Genomic DNA, 21,235 nt, shown 5'->3' with positions numbered 1-21,235 from the left:
TGCATCTCTCAAATGAGCAGGACAATACATGCCTTACCCTCCTCCCTGTGATGCTGTGGGCATCCCTTGAGATGACAGCTGTGTAAGTGCACCAAAATGCATCGATTGGTACACAAATAGAAGGGCTTCTTGTAACTCGCCCACTGAAGAATTTCCTTCCACTCTGCATTGGTCATCAAACTTGGAACACTGGTGTAATTTCTGTAGTGGGCACAAAATGCTCTGAGTCGTTTCATGGATGGACAGGTTTTATAATAAGTAACTCACCCTCAGTGTTAACATAGCTTTCCCACTGGCCATATAGCCCTTGTTGGAACAAGATCAGTATAGCATTTTAGTAAATGATTAAAAAAAGATCTGTCTTCAAAAACAGGCACCATCTTGGTCCCTCTCTTCCCTCTCCTCCTTTCTTGAGGGGTTATTTCTGTTTTTAGAAAAACAAATATTTTTTCCATTAAACGCAACTTATGAGCCCTTCAAATTAGTCCATAAATATAGAACTTAAAGGTATAAAAAAGATTTTAAAAAATAACCTGTAATAGAACACAAATCAACGATTGCCAGAAGCTGGGTGAAGGATGGGGTTGTCTACAAAAGGGAAATGAGGAAATTATGAGCAGTTATGGAATTTTTCTGTATTTTACAGAACTGCACACTAAAAAGGGTGAATTTTACTATGAATGTACTTTTCTAATGGATCAAAAACCACCTATAATCTCACTAACCAATGCCAAGTGCTATTAACACTTTGGCATACTTATGACTGTTATTTTTTGTTTGTAGTTGTGTGGTGGCTTTTGTTTTTGTTTTCATTTTGGTTTATTTTGTTTTGTTTAGAGAGACAGCACATGAGGAGAGAGGGAGAGGGACAGAAGGGGAGAGAGAGACAGAGAGAGAGAATCTTAAACAGGCTCCATGCTCAGCACAGAGCTTGATGTGGGACTGGATCCCATGACCCTGTGATCATGACCAGAGCCAAAATCAGAAGTCTGATACTCAACCAATAGAGCCACCCTGGTGCCCCTGTGGTGATGATTTAAGATGTAATTGTAATCAGGGCGCCTGTGTGGCTCAGTCCGTTAAGCATCCGACTTCAGCTCAGGTCATGATCTCACCGTTCATGGGTTTGAGCCCCACGTCGGGCTCTGTGCTAACAGCTCAGAGCCTGGAGCCTGTTTCGGATTCTGTGTCTTCCTCTCTCTCTCTGGCCCTCCCCTGCTCACACTGTCTCTCTCTCTCTCTCTCTCAGAAATAAATAAAACATTAAAATATTTTTTAAAAAAGATGTAATTGTAATCATGCAGTACACACATATGCATAGATGTGTACACAGAATGATTGACAGAATAAACTTTAAAATATAAAATAGTTAATTCATGCCACTTCTCCCAAATGCAAAAGTACAAGAACATATACTCTGAAAACTCCCCTATTATCCCTTTCTTTAGGGCCATAGTTCCCAGAGAGAAAAGGAGAGAGAGAGAATCCTGCACTGAAAGTGAGGAGCCTGACGTGGGGCTTGATCTCAAGAACTGTGAGCCGAAATCAAGAGTTAGACACTTAACCGACTGAGTCACTCAGGCTCAGGGTATAAATTAAAATTTAAATAACTTCTCATTCACATTCTTTCTCCCCTTACCCCTTTCTCCCCTTACCCCTAACCCCCATTCTACTTTCTGTCTCTATGATTCTTGACTACTGTATCTCATATAAGTGGAATCATATAGCTTTTGTCTTTTTATGACTGGCTTATTTTACTGTGTATAATGTCCTTACAGGGGTGCCTGGATGGCCCAGTCGGTTGAGCATCTGACTTCGGCTCAGGTCATGATCTCACAGGTTGTGGGTTCGAGCCCCATGTCAGACTCTGTGCTGACAGCTAGCTCAGAGCCTGGAGGCTGCTTCAGATTCTGTATCTTCCTCTCTTTCTGACCCTCCCCTGCTGTCCCTCTCTGTCTCTCAGAAATAAATAAAACGTTTTAAAAAAATTTTTTTAAATGTCCTAACAGTTCATCCATGCTATAGCATATGTCTGGATTTCTTTCCTTTTTAAGGCTAAATAATATTCCATTATATATTATATATATATTATATATGCCAAATTTTGCATATTCGTTTCTAATGTTTTGTATCTTTCCTGAGATAATCTATGCATTTGCAAGATAAAATACACATATACTTCTTTTCTAATACTAACATTAACACGCCAAGTCCCTACTTCTGCATCCTGTTTTTGTTTTCATTTTATTAACCTAACCAAATATCTTAGAGATTTCTCCCAACCATACATAGCATAGCTTTTCATTGTTTTTAGTGCTACACAGCATTTCCATATTTGGATGTACTGCAATATATTGTATTGTAGTGTTTTCACTCTTCTGCTATTATAAACAATACTGCAGTGGAAATCTTTGTACTTGTGACTTTCCCTTCAATGTGAGTTAGTATATTTACAGAAGAAATTCTCAGCATTGGAATGGTGAGGTCTGCATCTGTATTTTATTTTATTATTATTTTTATTTTTTTAACATTTGTTCGTTTTTGAGAGACAGAGCGTAAGCGGGAGAGGGGCAGAGAGAGAGGAGACACAGAATCTGAAGTAGGCTACTGGCTCTGAATGTCAGCAGAGAGCCCAGCGCTGGGCTCAAACTCCTCAACTGTGAGATCATGACCTGAGCGGAACCTGGAGGCCCAACCGACTGAGTCACCCAGACGCCCCTGCATCTGCATTTTAAATTTTGATAAATAAGGCTAAATTGCCCCCTTTAAAGTTGGACCAAGTTTTCTTCCAACTAATAATGCATAAGTGTGCCCCTTCCTGTGTTGAAGATTATCAAACTTCCCATAAGTGGAAAGGGGCCTCTTGGCAGCCATTTCAATTTGTATTCCTCTTACTGTGACTAATTTTGACCTTCATTTCATGTGTTTAAGAGATAAATGTATTTTCTTTCCTTCGCATGGCCTGTTCATATCCTTGGTTCATTTTCTATTTGATAGATAGCCTCTTTCCTATTGATTAGAGGAAGTTTTCAGAGAGGTTAGGCGTATTAGCCCGTTTGGCGATGATGCATCTCTTATGCTTTCTTTTGCTTGCCACTTGCCTCTTGTCTTTATTTGGATTTGTTTCACTTGCATCATTTATTTAATGCTTAGATTTAGATTTGTCACATATGGCCTTTTCCATTCCAATATTATTTAGGAAAAGAAAAGACCTCTGAAATAATGAATGCTGGTACTTTTGTGGTTTCTTTTTTATTCTGATATTGGACCCACCCGGAATTCCTTTAGGTAGAAAAATTAGGTGGATTTTCAGGGTTTTATTCATTCAGATCATGAGTCAGCAAACTTTTCTGTAAATGGCCGAACAGAAAATATTTTGGCCTTCATGGGCAATACAGGCTTGAGGTTTGCTACTTAGCATGGCCATTGAGTGAAAGAGCAGCCACACGTGCATGGCAAGGTTCCAATAAAGCTTGTGTACGACAGGGAGCTAGCAGGACTTGGCCCTCAGGCTCTAGTTTCCTTACCCCTAGTGTGGAAGGCTCCTTAACTCCTTCAATAGTATTTATTAAATGAATCCTTTTTTCCCACTGTTATGCATGGCACATTTATCACATACTATATTCTTTTCTAAAGGTAGGTCTTTTCTAAAGCTCTCCATGTGATTCCATTGTTCTTTCCAGTTATAAGTTTGTACCACACTGTTTTAGTTACTATAGCTTTATACATATTTTTAACATCAGAGAGGACCAGCTTCTCCTCAAAACTCTGATTTTTCAGGATTGTGTGCATTTGATTCTTACTGAATGGATTAGAGTGTCAGAATACAGTGATGGGCATAGGAGACATTTTTTTTGAAAACATGTAGAAATACTTCCAGTGGGGAAAAAATGGAAATGTTTAATTATATGAGTTCAGAGTCATTTTTACAGATTAACTTTAATGGCTACAGAGTAGTGAAGAGAGACTGGACTAATTTCCCCTGTGTTAAAAGCACCTCTATTCACATTTTCACCTACTAATTTAGGAGGTTAGAGCAGATTCGCTGAAAAGTGCCTCCCCACTCTGAGGTGCCAATTTTGTATTTCCTGAATACTGCTTCCTGTCATTCTTCCTGGCTCAGTAGATGCTAAATCAAGGCTTGTTTTCTTCTATATGACAGGATTCATTCATCCCCCCTTCCACTTTCATCAAAACATAATTTTAACATAGAATATAGAACAGACTTATTTTACAAAATCTGAAAACTGTAGGGGCTCCTGGGTGACTCAGTCGGTTAAGCGTCCAACTTCAGCTCAGGTCATGATCTCATGTGGTTCATGGGTTCAAGCTCTGTGTCGGACTCTGTGCTGACAGCTAGCTCAGAGCCTGGCGCCTGTTTCCGATTCTGTGTCTCCCTCTCTCTCTGACCCTTCACAACATATCTCTCTCTCTTTCTCTCTCTCTCTCTCTCAAAACTAAAGAAACATTAAAAAAAGAAAGACACATGTGAAAACTGTAGAAAGGTATGGAAGATACTAAAATCACTTTGCATTGCACTCAGATAAAACCAGTGTTAAGGAGTTTGGCCTATTTCATTCCCTTCTTGATATACTTGTAACATTCATATGTGAGACCCATATACAAACAAAGGCCAGTAAACTCTTCTATCCTTTTTCCATTGGTTACTCTTATCATGTCATATGCTATTCTGAAAGGCTGGCAGTGTACCCAAAAAGAAATTGATCAAGCCCCTTGTCCTTAAAAAGTGCACTGTTGGAGTTTCCACTGACGTGGGGCCATGCCCTAATCACCAGTTTCTTTAGGCTTTGGCTTTGGTTTTTCTTCTTGAGAATGATGTTCTCTCTGTCTTTTTCCCTTGCCATGAGGCTACTTTCTCCCTCCATTCATTGTTAGGTGTGGGGGAGGCATAACCTGGATGAGAAAGAAAGCATCTTGCCAGCACTCAAGGCCTCAAATTTTTTACCATGTTTGCCCTATGGCATTTCTGTCAGCATCTTCCTGTGCTTTTGCCAAAATTTATAAAGAACAATCCTACTTTAGAAAGTCACCGTGATACTGTTGTCTGAGGATAGGTGCTTAAAAGAAGAAGATTCTCTTTTGGAACGCAGTCAAGGCGCTGGGTTGCTGAGGTACTGTGCTATGCCTTGGCTCTCTTTAGCATCCTAAAGAGCCTTGAGGGCATCTTGAGACAGAAGTGCCCATATCTGCCCTTTTCGGAAGGAAGATGATGTGAGATCTAATTTATTAAAGCCACAGGTTGTCTGCCATATTTTCACATTTCAAGATAACTCTTTATTTCACCAATGCCGATACAGTGGCACTGTTCATTAAAATCCATCCCTCCCCTACTTTTTTTTCCAATGGAATTTCAGATTTCCCCATAGAAGTGGTTTTCTGGCATTAAAAAACTAAAAGCCTGTGTTTTCAGTCTATCAGAATGGACTATGAAGAGGTATTACATGGTTTAAAACTCAGGAAAGAAGCAAAGATTACAAAGATTCACTTGGACAGACAGACCTGAAGGGCTCTGACCCCAGAGCAGGGGACAAATGACAGAAGCATAGACACAGAGAGTAGAGAGCAAGAGGCAAAATGATGTGAAAGATGAGGAGGTTGAAAAGTTCTTGTTCAGAGAAAAGAAGAAAAAAAAGCCACAGATCAGGGCAGAGGAGAAAGACTGGCGTGGATTGGTGGACAATGAATGAAAGCATCAGTTAGCTCTGGTGAATGGAAGTATTTCTTAGACAATTTTGTTGATGTCGGTATGATCTCATTTCTTTTCCTAAATGAGCTTGAAAGTCAAGGTATGTTTGGGAGAAAAAGCCAAAGATTAGGTAAAAACATTTTTGGGAGAAGTTCAGAGCAGAGTACATATACATTTAAAACACATATTCTACCCAAATAATGACACACATTTGAGAATGGGGAAAAAAATTAAGTAGCAGGTAAGATATCCAAACATGTGAGCAAGCAATATTTTGCAGAGCTGAGAACATGATATTTATCTTTAATAATCTGAATGACTGTCTCACAAAAGGACTGAAAAAGGAAGATGTGATACCATGGATGTGTTCTACACATATTTTTTTGTTCAAGAGAAGTAAATATTATCACTGTGTTACTGCATACTCTCATTACTAGTATTACCTAAAATAATAAACACTGCCAACAATGGCACAGGATGTTTTGTGGAGTAGTGAGATTCCTCGTGTTCGAATTGAGCAAGCGAACACTGGATGGACATCTGGCAGAGATGCCATCATGGGCCCAACGCCTGCATCTCATGACTGAGTGATCTTCAGACAGAGATTTACACAGTAAGGAATTCTTCCCCTACTAGGATCATTTTTTAAAAGAAGAGTACAGCAGAGGTGCTTGGGTGGCTCAGTTGGGTAAGAGTCCAGCTTATACTCAGGTCATGATCTCAAGGTTCATGAGTTCCAGCCCCACATCGGGCTTTATGCAAACAGCTTTGACTTCGGATTCTGTGTCTCCCTCTCTCTCTGCCCTTTCCCTGCTCATGCTCTGTCTGTCTCTCTCAATAAACAAACAAACTTTAAAAAATAAAAATTAAACATTTTTTTAAAAATTAAAAATAATTAAATATAATTGAACTAGAGCTCACCATTCTCATTCTCATTTACATGTGAATTTGGAGGGAATGCAAATTCTTCCCACTTTCACTTTGGAGCAGACTGCCTCATGGCCATGTGGATTATCTGCCACCAGAGCTGAAGTTTCAGTCACTCAAATCCTGGTGTCATTTGCATCATTTCTACTGGGAAAGGTCAGGTGTCAGCAGGGACCAGAAGCGAAGATCCCCCCCCCCCCCGAAACCACAAGTGTAAGGAGAAGGGGAAGCAGGTGACAGACCATCTCTGTGCTGGATCATTTTCAGGGGTAGCAGACCACTACATCCTGAGGCTTTTTTTTTTTTTTTTTTAAAAAGGAAGCTGAAGGACAAACATCTGAAGGAGAAATTAATCTCTGTGAGTAGGTGACAAGAGGCGACAAGCCCTCAGGGTGCATGTCAGCGTAGCACAGATGTTAGGGTAAGAACTATTACTTGATTCAAAGAAAGTGGGGAGAAGGGCAGAGGAGGGGGGGAGAATACAAAGAAAAACAAAACAACAAAAATCAAAATCATCTTTGCTAGGCAACTGATTTTTTTTTTAAGGCCGTATATTCTTCAAAAGAGTGAAGCATTAAAATGCACCCATATGGCAATGAGATGGTGAAATGGGAATTTGCACTTCTTGATTTTGACAGTGTAAATTTGCTCGGCCCATTGGAAGGGCAATTTGGCAACAAGATCGAAGAGTCGTAAAACATGCACATCCATTTATCCAGTGACCCAGCTCTTCGAGATGCATCTGAAGGAAGTAACTCAAAAGATATTTTATTACAGTTGTGTGGCCAAGGTGTCTATTTCAGCGCAACTACAGAAGAGAAGAGTAAGAGCCAAATGTCTGACACAGAGATAACATTAGGTAATTCAGTGTATGCTAATTTAATCAGATGCAACACTGAAAATTATAATATTTAAGATAGAAAAGCATGGGAAAGGCTTCTAAGACAAAAGATCTGTAATTAAATCACTTATGTGTCTTCAAATATGTAATTATTATAACTGCATGTAGACAAGAACAAAAACCTTTGAGGAAAAATATGTTTGACATTGTGAGATTATATGGAATATTTTCCTCTCATTTTAAAGTTCGGTTATTGTTGCTGTAATGGTAACTGTGTTGGGGCTGGTTTCTTTTGTTGGGTTTGTTTTTTTTTTTTTTTTGTCTTTGTTTTTGGAAGTAAAGTAAAGCCAAAGACCAAAAGGAAGGCCAGAACTTTACAAGGCAGGGATCAACCAGTCTGAGCCTCTCATTTTATGGATGACAAGTTGAGTATAAACCTTACGTAGACTAAAATAGGGTCATTTCACTAGAAACAGTAAGAAATACTCATTTTCCCAAGTGCCTATTATAAGCTCTGTCACTTTCCAGGGGCCAGCAGTAAACAGCATTAAAAAAAAAAAAAAAAAAAAGACCAGATATTGTGATCTGAGCCTTTGCCCTCAAAACCAAGCAGCTTGCTTGCTGTCAACTGCTCCTTCCCACAAAACAATGTTACTCTACATTAACCACATCACATAATGAAGAGAGAGTATCAACGTGGCACCTTTCAGGAGAGGAAGGGGAGAACGTATTTTCAGGAGACCCAAGCGCTTCTGAAGCATAATTCCCCTTCTCTAGTACCCCTGTCATATTCAGTATATAGGTTATGCGAAGACAATTTAGGTCCCAGCTGTTGTTGGAGGAATAGCGAATAAATGACTGAAATCTTTTGGAAAACATAATAAAGCCAAACAAAATGAAGGATTCCCCACTTTGGCTTCCTAACAGCCCACCCAGAGGGTCTTCCTTACACTTAGTAATTTTCCTCTAATTTCACTGTCCTTGTAAGAAAATAACCCAAGCAAGAGAATGGATACGGTTCTTGGGGATAGAAATGATGTGTATCCTTATGGCTGAGGTATTATTTGATCATAGGTGCTCAGGCGAAGCTAGTAAGTGACTAGGCCGGGGCTCTGTAATGGAGGGAAAGTGGAGAACAGGGTATCTTCAGGCGGGTAGGCACCCCCAGATCTTCAGAGAGACTGGAGCCTGGATCTCAACAGCAGATCCCTTGTTGTAAGGCAACGTTGGGCTGAGACTTTTGCCTACGCCTAGGATGCCATCAGAATTTTCAGACCCGGGGGTGCCTGGGTGGTTCAGTCGGTTGAGCGACCGACTCCTAATCTTGGCTTAGTTCATGATCTCACAGTTTATGGGTTCGAGCCCCACACCAGGCTCTGCACTGATGGTGCCAAGACTGCTTGGGATTCTGTCCTTCTTCTCTGTGCCCCTTCACTGCTTGTGCTCTCGCTTTCTCTGTCTCCAAATAAATAAATAAACGTTAAAAAAAGAAGAAGAATTTTCAGACACATACTCCCCTGTGGTCCAAAATGGATTCAAGAGACAGGCCTGGAGTTCGGAGGAAGAAGGAAGGTCAGATGTCTCTGGGCCTGCGTCATTTTTCCAGTGATAGTATATCAAAATCTGTTTTGAAAAACTGTAGTTGATTATTTCATAATAGTATTCTTTTTTTTTTTAACCTTAATTTTTATGAAAGTTATCTGGAAATTCACGTCTGTTTCGGCTGGGATCAGGAGAGAAGGTGTCGCCCGTGCCTGGGACAGAGTTCGAAAGGCAGAAACACTGGGTCTGGGTAAGCCAGTGGTGGGTGGGGTCTCCTGGGAAGGCAAGGGCAGGGTCAGGTGACTACATCAACCACCTCTGAACTTCCTCGCCTTTTCTCAGGGAATTCTGCGATCGGGGTTCATAAAGAAAACTCTTCCCTGTATTTCATTTTCTTCCTCCATGTTTGTCTTCTTCTGTGAGGAAGTGCTTTAAACTCTATCGAGGACCAGCTTCCTCTTGCCTTGTGAGGAAGTCTCTACCCCAAGCAAGAGGCCATCACCCTCTAGGCCTGTTCCACAACAACCCCGTCAGTCCTTAAGGCAAACTCTCGCTTGCTCTTCCCTTCCCTTTTTAACAGACCTGTTACTCTACTCTGAGCTTTATTCTTTTCTTTATTTTCAAGAATAAGGTACTTCTGCTTTCAAACTGGCATCTTACTATTCAGCGAACTAATGTAAGAAATGATTTTCTGAGACAAACACAGTGGTTTGTTGAAATTCTTTCTTTTATTTCTCATTAAAGGGACATTGAAAAGCTTCTAAGAAAGGATCTACTATTAAGCTCTAAAATAAAATAGAAAACTAAAGCTAGAGGTAACACTGATCCAAGCTGGAAGACCAATGTAATTAATTTCTGGTGTGGGCTTCATATTTGCCTATAAGCTTCCTCGTACTCAGAGCAAACAGGACAACAAATTATATTTCACTTGCTCTTTTCACAGATGGCTCTGGCCTTGGAGCTTCTTTTCCACCCTCTGCCTGGGGCTGCCAATCATCATGCCCCTTCACCCACCTTTTTGTGTAGTACCCCATCACCTTGACACTGCGATTATCCAGAGGTGGGATTCTGGCCAATGAGAACCAGCACCAATGAGAGTCTTCCCAGGGGTTGATACACAGACGATAGGGGGGAGTTCGTTTCCCACCGAAGATGCTAAGCGGGGAAAAACATGAATCGGGAGCAGCTATTGGCCATCTTCCCTGCCCTGAGGAGCAGACCTGTCTCCAGTGGCAGGAAATGAAAGTAAACACAGAAGACAGGTCAATGGAGAGAGAGCAAGTCCTGCATGCTGAGTCCTGGCTCTTGTCCCTGTGCCCCGAAGCCTGGTTTCTGCAGCTCTTAGATTCTGTCCATGACCTAAGGGTCCATCCCGGCAATGAGAATGAGTAAATTTCCTTCTTTGATTAGTAAGTCTGAGTAGGGCTCTGCCACTTAAAGCATAAAAAAAGATCCTGAATAATACTTCTTTCATTATTGGAAAGGAATCAGAATATCGGTTTAACAAGGAGCCCATTTTATTTCCTAAAATTAATTTTGAAAGAATAGTCTCATATAGGACTTAATAGCACATACTGAGTGATGTAATGGACACTGCCCTTAACCACACTTTTACAGTAAATGCAGAAGTGAATTTCATGTGATGGTTTCTAGTTTAAACCTTGAATAAAAGCCAAGGGCATAACATTAAAGCGAAATTGAGTTAAAGCAATTCTGCAAAGATTTGCCCAGTGTGCAAAGCGTATGCAATGTCCTACTGGCCCGACGTCACCCAGAGTTAGAGTTTCAAGAGGACACTTTATGACATGTTTTTTTTAAATTAAATGTGTTTTAAATTCATTATTGAATTATAGTTGACATTACAGTGTTATATTAATTTCAGGTATACAACATAGTGATTGGACAATTCTATACATTACTTAATGGTCACCTTGATAAGTATAGTCACCATCTTTCACTGTACAACATTATTACACTATGATTGACTATATTCCCTATGCTGTGCTTTTCATCTCTGTGACTTAGTTATTTCAGAACTGGTAGTTTGTGCCATTTTACCCTCTTCACGTATTTTGCCCATCTCCTCATTCTCCTCCCCTCTGGCAACTCTCACTTGTTCTCTGTATTTCAGTCTGTTTGGTTTTTCGCTTGTTCATTTGTTTTGTTTTTTACATTCCACATATAAGAGGACATTTTATAATTTTGATGTCTTTTCCTTGTGCACCCTTTATCCCTCATTCATCCAAGCTGCTAATAAGAGCCAAATAACAAATATTTTGAGATGCTACTTTCCATCAAGAACTGATGTTTTCTGTTACTGAGTGAGAAGTGGATCTACATGCTTTTGAGACTAGGTGACTATTAAGGAACGTAAATAGTTACAATACTTTCCTGAGTGTAAGACCTTTTTGTCTCTGCACAGAAATGATCCTTATGGCCTTGAGGGTTACCTATAAGATATCTAGATGTTTGTTTCAGGAATCAGCTTTAGATTTGTAATTGTACAAAAGCAGATCATCACTTGGATCCACAGAGCTTTGGAGTAAAACAGTTTGACTTGGAATTTTTTCCAAGTAGGAATTTGTGGTTACCTGCTGCAAGTATGGAAAAGCCACAGAGGAACTTTGCTTCCCAGTATGGTCCCCAGTCTGAAATAGCTTTAAATTGTTCGTTTCCCTTCTACCCTCCCCCCCAATTCCACCCAGTTTCTAAAGCAATATATTTGTCAAACTAGTGTCATCAGAGAGTCTGCCTAGAAATATTAGTTAATCATGACTAATATCAAGCCATTCATTCAGAGAAAAATGCAAACTAATCTTCTCTTGAAGTTGCCACTAAACTGTTTCTGACTTTGGTCACCACCACACTTCCCGTTGTCACAATACATAGAACAAACATTAAATACTTGCTGAACTAGTGAACGAATTAATTACTCCAATGGTATAATCAAATTTATATTTTAAAATGAACACTTTGAATAGGTTCTGGAAGTTGAATTGGAATAAGTTCTGGAACTTGACTTCGAGGTGGAGGTCCAGATAAAAAGCCATTATACTGGGGTGGCTATATGGCTTAGTCCATTAAGTATCTGACTCTTGATTTCGGCTCAGGTCATGATCTCATGGTTTATGGGTTTGAGCTTCACGTCAGGCTCTATGCTGACAGCTCAGAGCCTGAAGCCTGCTTCAGATTCTGTGTCTCCCTCTTTCTCTCTGCCCCTCCCCTGTTCATGCTCTGTCTCTCTGTCTCTGTCTCTCTCTCTCTCAAAAATAAATAAATTAAAAAGCTCACATGAAAAAGAAACAAAACATATCTCCATTTCATACAATGTGAGAGTGTTTTCACATGTAGGAAATTTTTCCTCTTTACCCCAGTACTTGAAGGGACGTTAAAGTACAGATTTTGAAGAGTTTCAATAGTTGAAAACATAGCATTACTCCTTTATAATTTAGCATATGGCCATCTGTCATCTACTGGGTCAAAAAGCCAATGAAAGATAAATAAAATATCCAACATTTTTTGTAGTAGACATATCATTTTATATATTTTTAAATTTTAATTTAAGTTAGTTAACATATATTGTAGTGTTGGTTACAGGAGCAGAATTTAGTGATCCATCACTTACATCTGACACCCAATGTTCATCACAAGTGCCCTCCTTAATGTCCATCATTCACCTAGCCCATCCCCCCATGCAACATTCCTCCAGCAACCTTCAGTTTATTCTCTGTATTTAAGATAGATAGATAGATAGATAGATAGATAGATAGATAGATAGATATAGATCCAGCCAAGCATTTTAAAGTTCCTCTTGACATATTTTTTCTATAAAGGAAAAGAGACTATAAAATAACATCAATCAATCAAAGAATGGAAATGACTTCAAACCACTTGACTCTTCTGTAAGATACTATGAGATATGCAGACCTGCAAATGGTGAACATCACAACTTGCTTTTCTATTAGGCCTTAGCCCTCGATGTTTTCCTGGATAAAATTGTGTTATATTCATGAATTTGGTCCATTTTCCTATCTCAGTAACAAGAGAATGAAATTACTTTCTGGTCATAACTGGTAAATTGGTGGCATATTGGCATTTTGAAAGAATCAGTCAAAATAAATAAGAGATGTGCCAAAAATCCTACTGGAAACCCCCCTACCAGGAGCATTTATTTGCCATGATTGATTTATCAAATTTTGATTCTGCATTTACTGATCTCCTACTGGATGTCATTCATCGTGTCAGATCCTTTCATGCATAACACTCTGAGTTAAATTCTCCCTGTAAGATTATCACTGTAGGATACCAGTGGACCCTTTCAGATGAGGGAAAGTCAGTCAATGGGAGAGAAAGTGGTTTGCCCAGGATTGTGTGAACATATTCCAATATCTCATGTCCTAAAAAATAAAAACAAACAAAACAAAAACACATCTGTCTTAGTCCATTCAGGCTGCTCTACAAAGCCGTAGACTGTGTGGCTCATGAACAACAGTAAGTTACTTTCAACAGTTGTGGAGGCCGAGAAGTCCAAGGTCAGGTGCTCACAGAGTTGGTGTCTGGTGACAGCCTACTTCCTCATAGATGGCTCCTTCTTACTTTGTCTTCATATGATACAAGGAGCTGGAGAACTAGGGCTTCTTTTATGAGGCACTAACCTCAATCATGCGAACTCCACCCTCATGACCCCCAGGTCCCACCTCCTAATATCATCACATCATGTTAGACATTAGGTTCCAACTTTTGAATTAGGGTGGGTGGGGAGGGGGACACAAACATTATGATCTCATAGCACCTCCCTTGATGCACTGTCACTCTCAATGGCTCTGCTCCCTTTCATGGTCAAAATTTTTAAAAAGTTGTTTGTCATCACCTGCACTCCCTCTCCCCAATCCTTTCCTGGTATGCTTCCATTCTTACCTTTCCCCTTCTCTTTTCACATTGCCAGATGCAAACTGTCACTTCTCTGTTCTTATGCTGTGCATCTGAGCAGTATTTAATGTAGCTGACCATTTTCTCCTGCTTGAGACGCTTTCTTACTTTGCCATATCACCTCTTACTAGATCTTCTCTTGGACTACTTCTACTAGTTCTTCCTTCTCTGCCTGGCCGATAAATGTGGAGTGTTTCTAGAACTCTTTTTTCTATACATCTCTCTGGGTGACCCCCTCCAGTCCCTCAGCTATGTATGGGATCTATGACTCTTAACCTTGACCTCTTCCCTGAACTTCAGACTTGACAACCCAGCTGCCCTCTAAACATCTCCACTTAGATGTCCAAGAGATCTTTCAAAATTTATGCTACAAAGTGGAGTCCTTGATTTTTGCCCTCCAGTCTAGGTCACCATTCCCAGTATCCTACATCTGAGTTAACAGCACTGCCAGGAACCTCAAACCAACAATCTGGGAGTTATTTTTCTTTGCTTCTTCACTACCATATTAAGCTGACCAGGATTCCTGGTTGCCTCCAAACTACCCCGTCTATTCATTTTTCTCCACATTCTCTTTTATTACCCAAATAAAAGATACCTTCATATCCTGCCTGGATGTCAGACTGATCCTCTAACTCCAGGCTCATTGACCTCCTTCTATTCTTTGAATACAATAGGTAGTTCCTTTCCAGAGTGGGCCCTGTACACTAACTCTCTACCTGGAACATTCTTCTCATGATCCTTGCAAGGCTGGATCTTTCTTGTCATTCCAGGCAAATATCTTCTACTCAAAAAAGCAAGCCACTAATCTAAAGTAGCTCCTCAGTCACAATCACATCCTCTCTCCAGACTGCTTGTCACCATCTTACTGTGTTTGTTGGTTTCGTTGTAGGTTGGTTGATTGTCTGGAATGTGAACTTTATGAGGGCAGCTATGTATTTGTTCCCTGGGACATTCTCAACACTGAGGCAAGGCCTGGCACCAAATAGTCCTCAATAAATATTTGCTAGTGAATTAAATGATTTATGTTATCTTTTAAAATAATTCTTGCCTTTAGTAACATGCAGCTGTATCCAGGAGACTGGGAATCAGCCTCAGTTTCAGTTAGAGGCCCAAACTAGATTTCAAAATTATATTTAACCTCCAAATAATAATTTTTTAGGTTATACAATGATAAAGCAAATAAAAGACCAAGATAGACATGTAAATAAACATTTACAATTATAATCAGCTGTGGCTATATGTATCCATAAATAGGCAATAATAATCAAGAAAATGTTATGGATTTGGCCTTTCAAATTTTGACTCAGAATTATACAAAATATGAATAAAGAACAATTTCTTTAACATTATTGAAATTCACTTTTTAATTAAAAATCAGTATAGTAATGGCTTAAAGCCCAAAGTAAATAGAAACAATGCACTTGAACATATTTGACAAAATATGGACATCTAAACATGAAAAGTGTTCTAAAAGTGGGGTAAAAAAACAGAAGGTTTAATTTTTTTTTAAAAATTTTTAATGTTTATTTATTTTTGAGAGAGATAGACAGAGCATGAGCAAGGGAGGAGCAGAGAGAGAGAGAGAGAGAGGGAGGCACAGAATCTGAAGCAGGCTCCAGGCTCTGAGCTGTCAGCACAGAGGCCGATGTGAGGCTCGAACCCATGAACCATGAGACCATGACCTGAGCTGATGCTGGACACTTAACCAACTGAGCCATGCAGATGCCCCAGAAAAGGTTCAAACTCTTATTCAGTGTTTTTACTTTTAGATTATGAATGGCATGGATGGGATGGTAACAATTATAATAACTGTTAACTAACTGTAGTTCTTATAATATTTAAGATACCACTCTAGAAGGTTTACATGAATTATCAATTTAATCCTCACACAGCCCTGTGAGGTAAGTATTATCATTTCCATTTTTACACATGAAAATGGAAGTTTCAGGGGGACAGAGAGCTTGCCAAGGTGACGCAGATAGTAGGTGGCAGACTGCTATTCTGCCAGAAGAAATAAATAGGACAGAAAAATGGGGCTGTTGGGGAATAGATAATTATGATAGTTAACATTTTTTATAATAGTTTACCATCCACTTTTCATAGCTGTATAAACGATGCAACCTGTATAGAGCCAAAGTATCACTGTGCTTATCTGGATACGAGTTGAGATCATGCCTTCTGTAGCAATAGAACTTGCATTTTGTCTAAAGAAACACCTTGAACTGAAAAAGTGGAGGTTCTGAGATACAATGCCAGAGTGATCCAGTTGCCACTGCTCTCACCAATTCACAGATGTCCCTCTGCTGAGAGGGCCCGGCCACTTGGGACATAAGATGAAGTTCTACAAATCCGCTTGGGTAAATGCATCTCAAGATTTTAACGGACTTATCTGTAATAGTATTCATATTTACCATCTAAGTTTTTTATAGCAGACTACCAAGGAATAGACTTAGGTGGCAGAGTACTCCCAGCCTGACCTGAAAACCGAGGTGTTATGAACCAACCGAACTCTCTTTACAGTCGTAGGACACAGAACTTCAGGTTGTGAATTACACTGATTCATTCAACAAAACCGTGTTGAATCTTTCCCACACACTGTTCTAGTCACTGGAAATTTAGCAGTAAATGAGCAGAAGACAAACACCCTGTCCTCAGGAAGCTTATGTGGATGAAGTGAAAGGGTTTATATATTTAAAAGGAAAAAAAATCAGAATGGGGGCAGGGACGAGGAATAGGTAAATAGGGTTTTTCTTCTTGACTAATCGCTACAGGTAGCCACCAGAGGGCACCTAGCCATACATAGAGGTAATGTGACAAAAGCTTGTTCCTACCTCTTCCTTTTCCCACCTGTGAATTTAGCACACTGAGATTTAGCATTATGAAGTATTCGAGTGGAGACCATCTTTATCATTTTGTCCCCAAGCCATTATAAGGAAACAAAGGGCTTATCCTTTAAGACTGGAATTGAGAATATCTCTGGAGCCATAAATCAGAGTCAGATAGATGTGACTGCCAGCTTTTTTTTCCCTCATCCTCTTTATTTTTCAGACTTTTGCCAAGGAAATCTGTCTGTTGTTCTAAAGATTATACTCAATGTTCTAAAACAAAAATTTCTCATTAAAAGGAAACCTGCAGTTGTATCAAATGAGGTTTCTATCTTCATCGCCTACAGGCTCAACCAGATGTGATTTGTTTTTGTTTTTCAGTTAGTGGTGGTGAGTTTTTTTAAATTTATTGTTTGTTTTTGTTTTTCTAGTATGGATGGCTAGGATATGGGAAGGGGGAAGATAGCTTCCAGATAAAGATGTGCATGAAAGCACCCTATGATCTGAGCTAAACTCATAGTTAAATATTCATCTTACAAATCAGTGTCCTTTTTCATTTTATTCCAGTCATTCCCTTGGATAGAGCACATGCTTCAGTCAAATCATACTCCTTCATTTTCCCCAGACTTGCTGTGAGGTGTCTCTCCCTCCCTGTCTTATGTAAATAACAAAACTGTTCTTTAAGTTTAGCTTAAATGGTCCTTCCTGACTTCCTCTTCTTGGGCTGATGAGTTGCCCCTTTTTTGTGACTTTTAAGGCCTTTATATCTACTACCTAATTGATAGTAAAGCCACAATAACAGAAGGTTTAAGCTGACAGGATCCTAGTGACTCTCAGTTGCCCAACTGGCTTCCTCAGAGGTTTTTAAAAACACTGAAACATATAGATGTCTAGGCCCCAGCTACAGATTCAGGAGGCTGAAGTAGAACCCAGAAATCTATATCTTACTGAAGTCCTGTGAGGTGATTCTGATACACAGATAAGGAAACTGCCATGCTGGCGTTAAGTCTCTCATTTCATAAATGAAGGAGCAGAAGTTGAGTGATTTGTCCAAGGTGACAGAGAGTCAATTGTTAACTCAGGAGTTAGACTCCAAGGCTTTTCACTAAACCACATAGGTTGCTTCACACACCATCTGGTGATGGACTGGTCCATCACACAGTATCAATCTACAGACCCAACTGTTGTACATAAGGACAGTGAGGGGTAGAAGAGAGCCTTCTAGATTAAAAGTCAGCTCTTTACCAACCAGGTGACCTGCTTATTTTTTTCACTTGGAAAATTGAAATAAGGAGTCCTGCTCTGTTTTAGCCCACAGCAAAAGATGTAGATGAAGCGCGTTGTAAACTGTAAGTGATGCCACAGGATAAACAAGTAATGCTAGTGACCAATAATAAAGACAATGAATGCATCAATAACAAAAGTGAAGGTTAGAAGTGATTCCTCAGCTCAGAGGTAAAAGAGACAACTAACCAGCTCATGGCTCAGGCTGAGCCTTACTGGTGTCTATCTCCTGGTGGGACCAATGCAAGGTTTGAAGTCTGGTCTGTAGCATTGCTAGTTCAGTCTGTTCTGTTGACCAGGCTCTGGGATCCTGAGTAACATCTTTCTCTGTCCAGCTGTTGAAATGTCTGTGGCAATTCTGGGGACTGCTAGATTAAAGAAAATTTAATCAAACTGATTGCCCTTTGATTCTCCTTTTCCCAAATTAGTCTTTCAAACATGATGTCTTTTGGGGGGTATGGAACAAAATTACAGTTGTCATTGGAAGAGGGTCACTGAGTCTCAAGATCCAGGAAGTCTATGTTAATTTGTTTTTGAGAGAGAGAGAGAGAAAAGCATGAGCAGAGGAGGGGCAGAGAGGGTGCAGAGGGTCTGAAATGGGCTCTATCCTGACAGCAGAGAGCCCCATGCAGAGCTTGAACTCATGAACCTTGAGACCTTGTCTGAGCATAAGTCTGATGCTTAAACAACTTAGCCACCCATGCACCCCAACTACCATCTTTTTTCTAAAAAGATGGGCTTGTTATAGGCCTGCGTTGTTTTGTTCTGCCTGCTTTTTAATTCTGATGGAATGTGAAAAATTACCCAAGTAACCTAATGAGATTTCATAAGGCCCTAATCTCAGTAGCATTTTACAAGCTATCTTATGAAGGGTAAATAACCTGTGCACTTTTTACTCTCTTCCCTTTTAGGCAGGAGTTCACTGTTTCCAGTTCTATAAAGTTTCCAAACACATTCTCCCATCAAAGGAAAAACCATTTGGCTGCCTATCTAGAGTGCCCATCGCCTCTCTTTTCTGAGCAAGATAACAAGAAGCAAAACAAGAGTAAACAGCCTTGTTCTTGCCTTCAAGGAAAGCAGCCTCTCTGTTTACGAATGAATCCGCTAGTTGACACCAATCTTTTACACTATGCTACTGTCAAATAGGAAAATAATAGAGGAGCAAAATGTCACTAAGAACAACAAAACCTCACTGATCCAGATTACGTGAGAAACTTGAATTCTGTCTCCAAAATTACCTTGCCACTTTTGTTCTTTTCTTCTTCCTAGTGCCCCACACATTATCCTACCTGTACTGGCATAGGACTTCACAGGTGAAGACAATTACATTAGAACCCTGTCTCTTTATTCCATTAACTTTTTATGTAAAAGGGAAAAATAAATTAGTGAACTGAGCCAAGAGTCAGGAGACCTAGATTCTCCTTCCTCTCTTGCCTCATTTTTTGCCTCTGTAAAGTAAGGAGATTAGACCAGAATATTCTTAAACCTTCCCCACACTCAAGCATTCGATGATGTTAGGTATTGCTTGAAATGATTCCTTGAGGGTTCAATGAAAGACTCTCATTTCAGTCTTTTGTATCTAGTCAGCAAATATTTCTTGAGTACCTACTATGTGCCCGCCAGTGTTCTCGGCACTGTGGATACAACAATGAACACAATGGACAAAAATCCTTGTCCTCATGTAGTTTACATTTGGGGGCCTATACAAATATTGTGTACTTGAACACTTAAAATGTGTTCTTCCAATTTGGACTGAGACAGGACTTTTGCAGGGCTGGGAGAAATCAGGGAGAATGAAACAAATGTGTTTGCTGGCACATTCCAATCTGTACTTTTCTTTCCCTCTTTCTTTACTTCCTTCTCTTAACCGAATCCTAGGACAACAAAATTTTACAGTGTTTGCTACCAGTAAGTCGTTATCTCCTATGTAATTAAACTGTACTTTGTGCAAAAGATTCAAAGCCAAACAAGACAGACACAGCACCTGCCCTCAAGAGCTGGCAATGTAATTGTGGAAACAAAGCTCAGATTTTTTTTAAAAAAAAGAAATTGCCGATTCAAAATACTATCGACTGAGAGTCAGACAAGCAGCCCACATAGTTATGTGCCCTTGTCAGTTCGTAGAGACGTAAGAGTTGATCGATTTCAGGAACACTTTTTCATGCACATAGAACTTGAATTTGAGTAATACAGGTACTTTCTAGATTTAAAAAGACAATTATCACTAACTGTAATAAAAGATATGATGCACAAAATAAGAGAAGGATATACCAAAACAAGTTTCCCATTCTGCCAATAAGTACACAGCGCACAGCTTTATTGACAAGATTTATTGACTATTGTGATGTCATCAATAAGGGCTTTGAAGTACGGAATGTGGGAAGAAGTTAATGGGAGAGATTGACTTGAGGGACTTTACACTTTAAGAGTGATGATTGGGCTTCTAATGTATTATTAAATAATATCCAGCTGATCAAAAAGATGAGCATTTGAAAGGGCGCACACAATGCCTTTATGGCTTGGACCTGGCCCAATCTGAGCTCACAAGAGAAGCTCCTTGCATTACCATGTTGGTGGTTGGAGATGCTCTGAGCCAGAGGGAAGCCAGCGGGCATGACCATGTCTCATTGCCAGGAGTTCTTTTGGGAAACACCTCCCAGATTCAGTGATATTTACCTACTTGGTGTTTTCTGAAGAATCCCTCTACAAGTTCTTCACCCTGAAGAAGTTCATGCCCCACCCACACCCTGTTCCTGCAATAATGAAGTTGGTTTCCTTTAAAAATGCATGCAGTGGTCACATGACAAAATACAGCTTTACAAAGGAAACAGAAAAGGGTGGATGTCTGGGTTGACTTTCCAAAGTTCTCTGGAAGCTTTCTGAGTCTCAGCATGTCTCCTCTCAGGTCTGTGTGAACTGAGATAAAAGTGGAGAGGGGAAGACTGAGGTCACCACTCGTTCCAAAGCAGCAGCTGTTAGCCTTGGTGACAGCCCTTGTTATTTGCATCTACATTAGGCAGGGATTAGAAAGCCACCTGTCTCCCCAAGCCTGTTGCAATTCAGTCCCTTGGGGAAAAAAAAAAGACCTCCAGATGAGGATTTTATTTTTTTCCTAATGCTTATTTAGTTACAGAGGTTGGGGAGAGAGAATCCCAAGCAAGTTCCACACTCTCAGTGCAG

The sequence above is a fragment of the Hyaena hyaena genome, unplaced genomic scaffold (genome assembly GCF_003009895.1).
Source record: "Hyaena hyaena isolate Hyena2069 unplaced genomic scaffold, ASM300989v1 scaffold_620, whole genome shotgun sequence".
NCBI lineage: Eukaryota > Metazoa > Chordata > Mammalia > Carnivora > Hyaenidae > Hyaena > Hyaena hyaena.
This window is presented reverse-complemented; position numbering follows the sequence as displayed.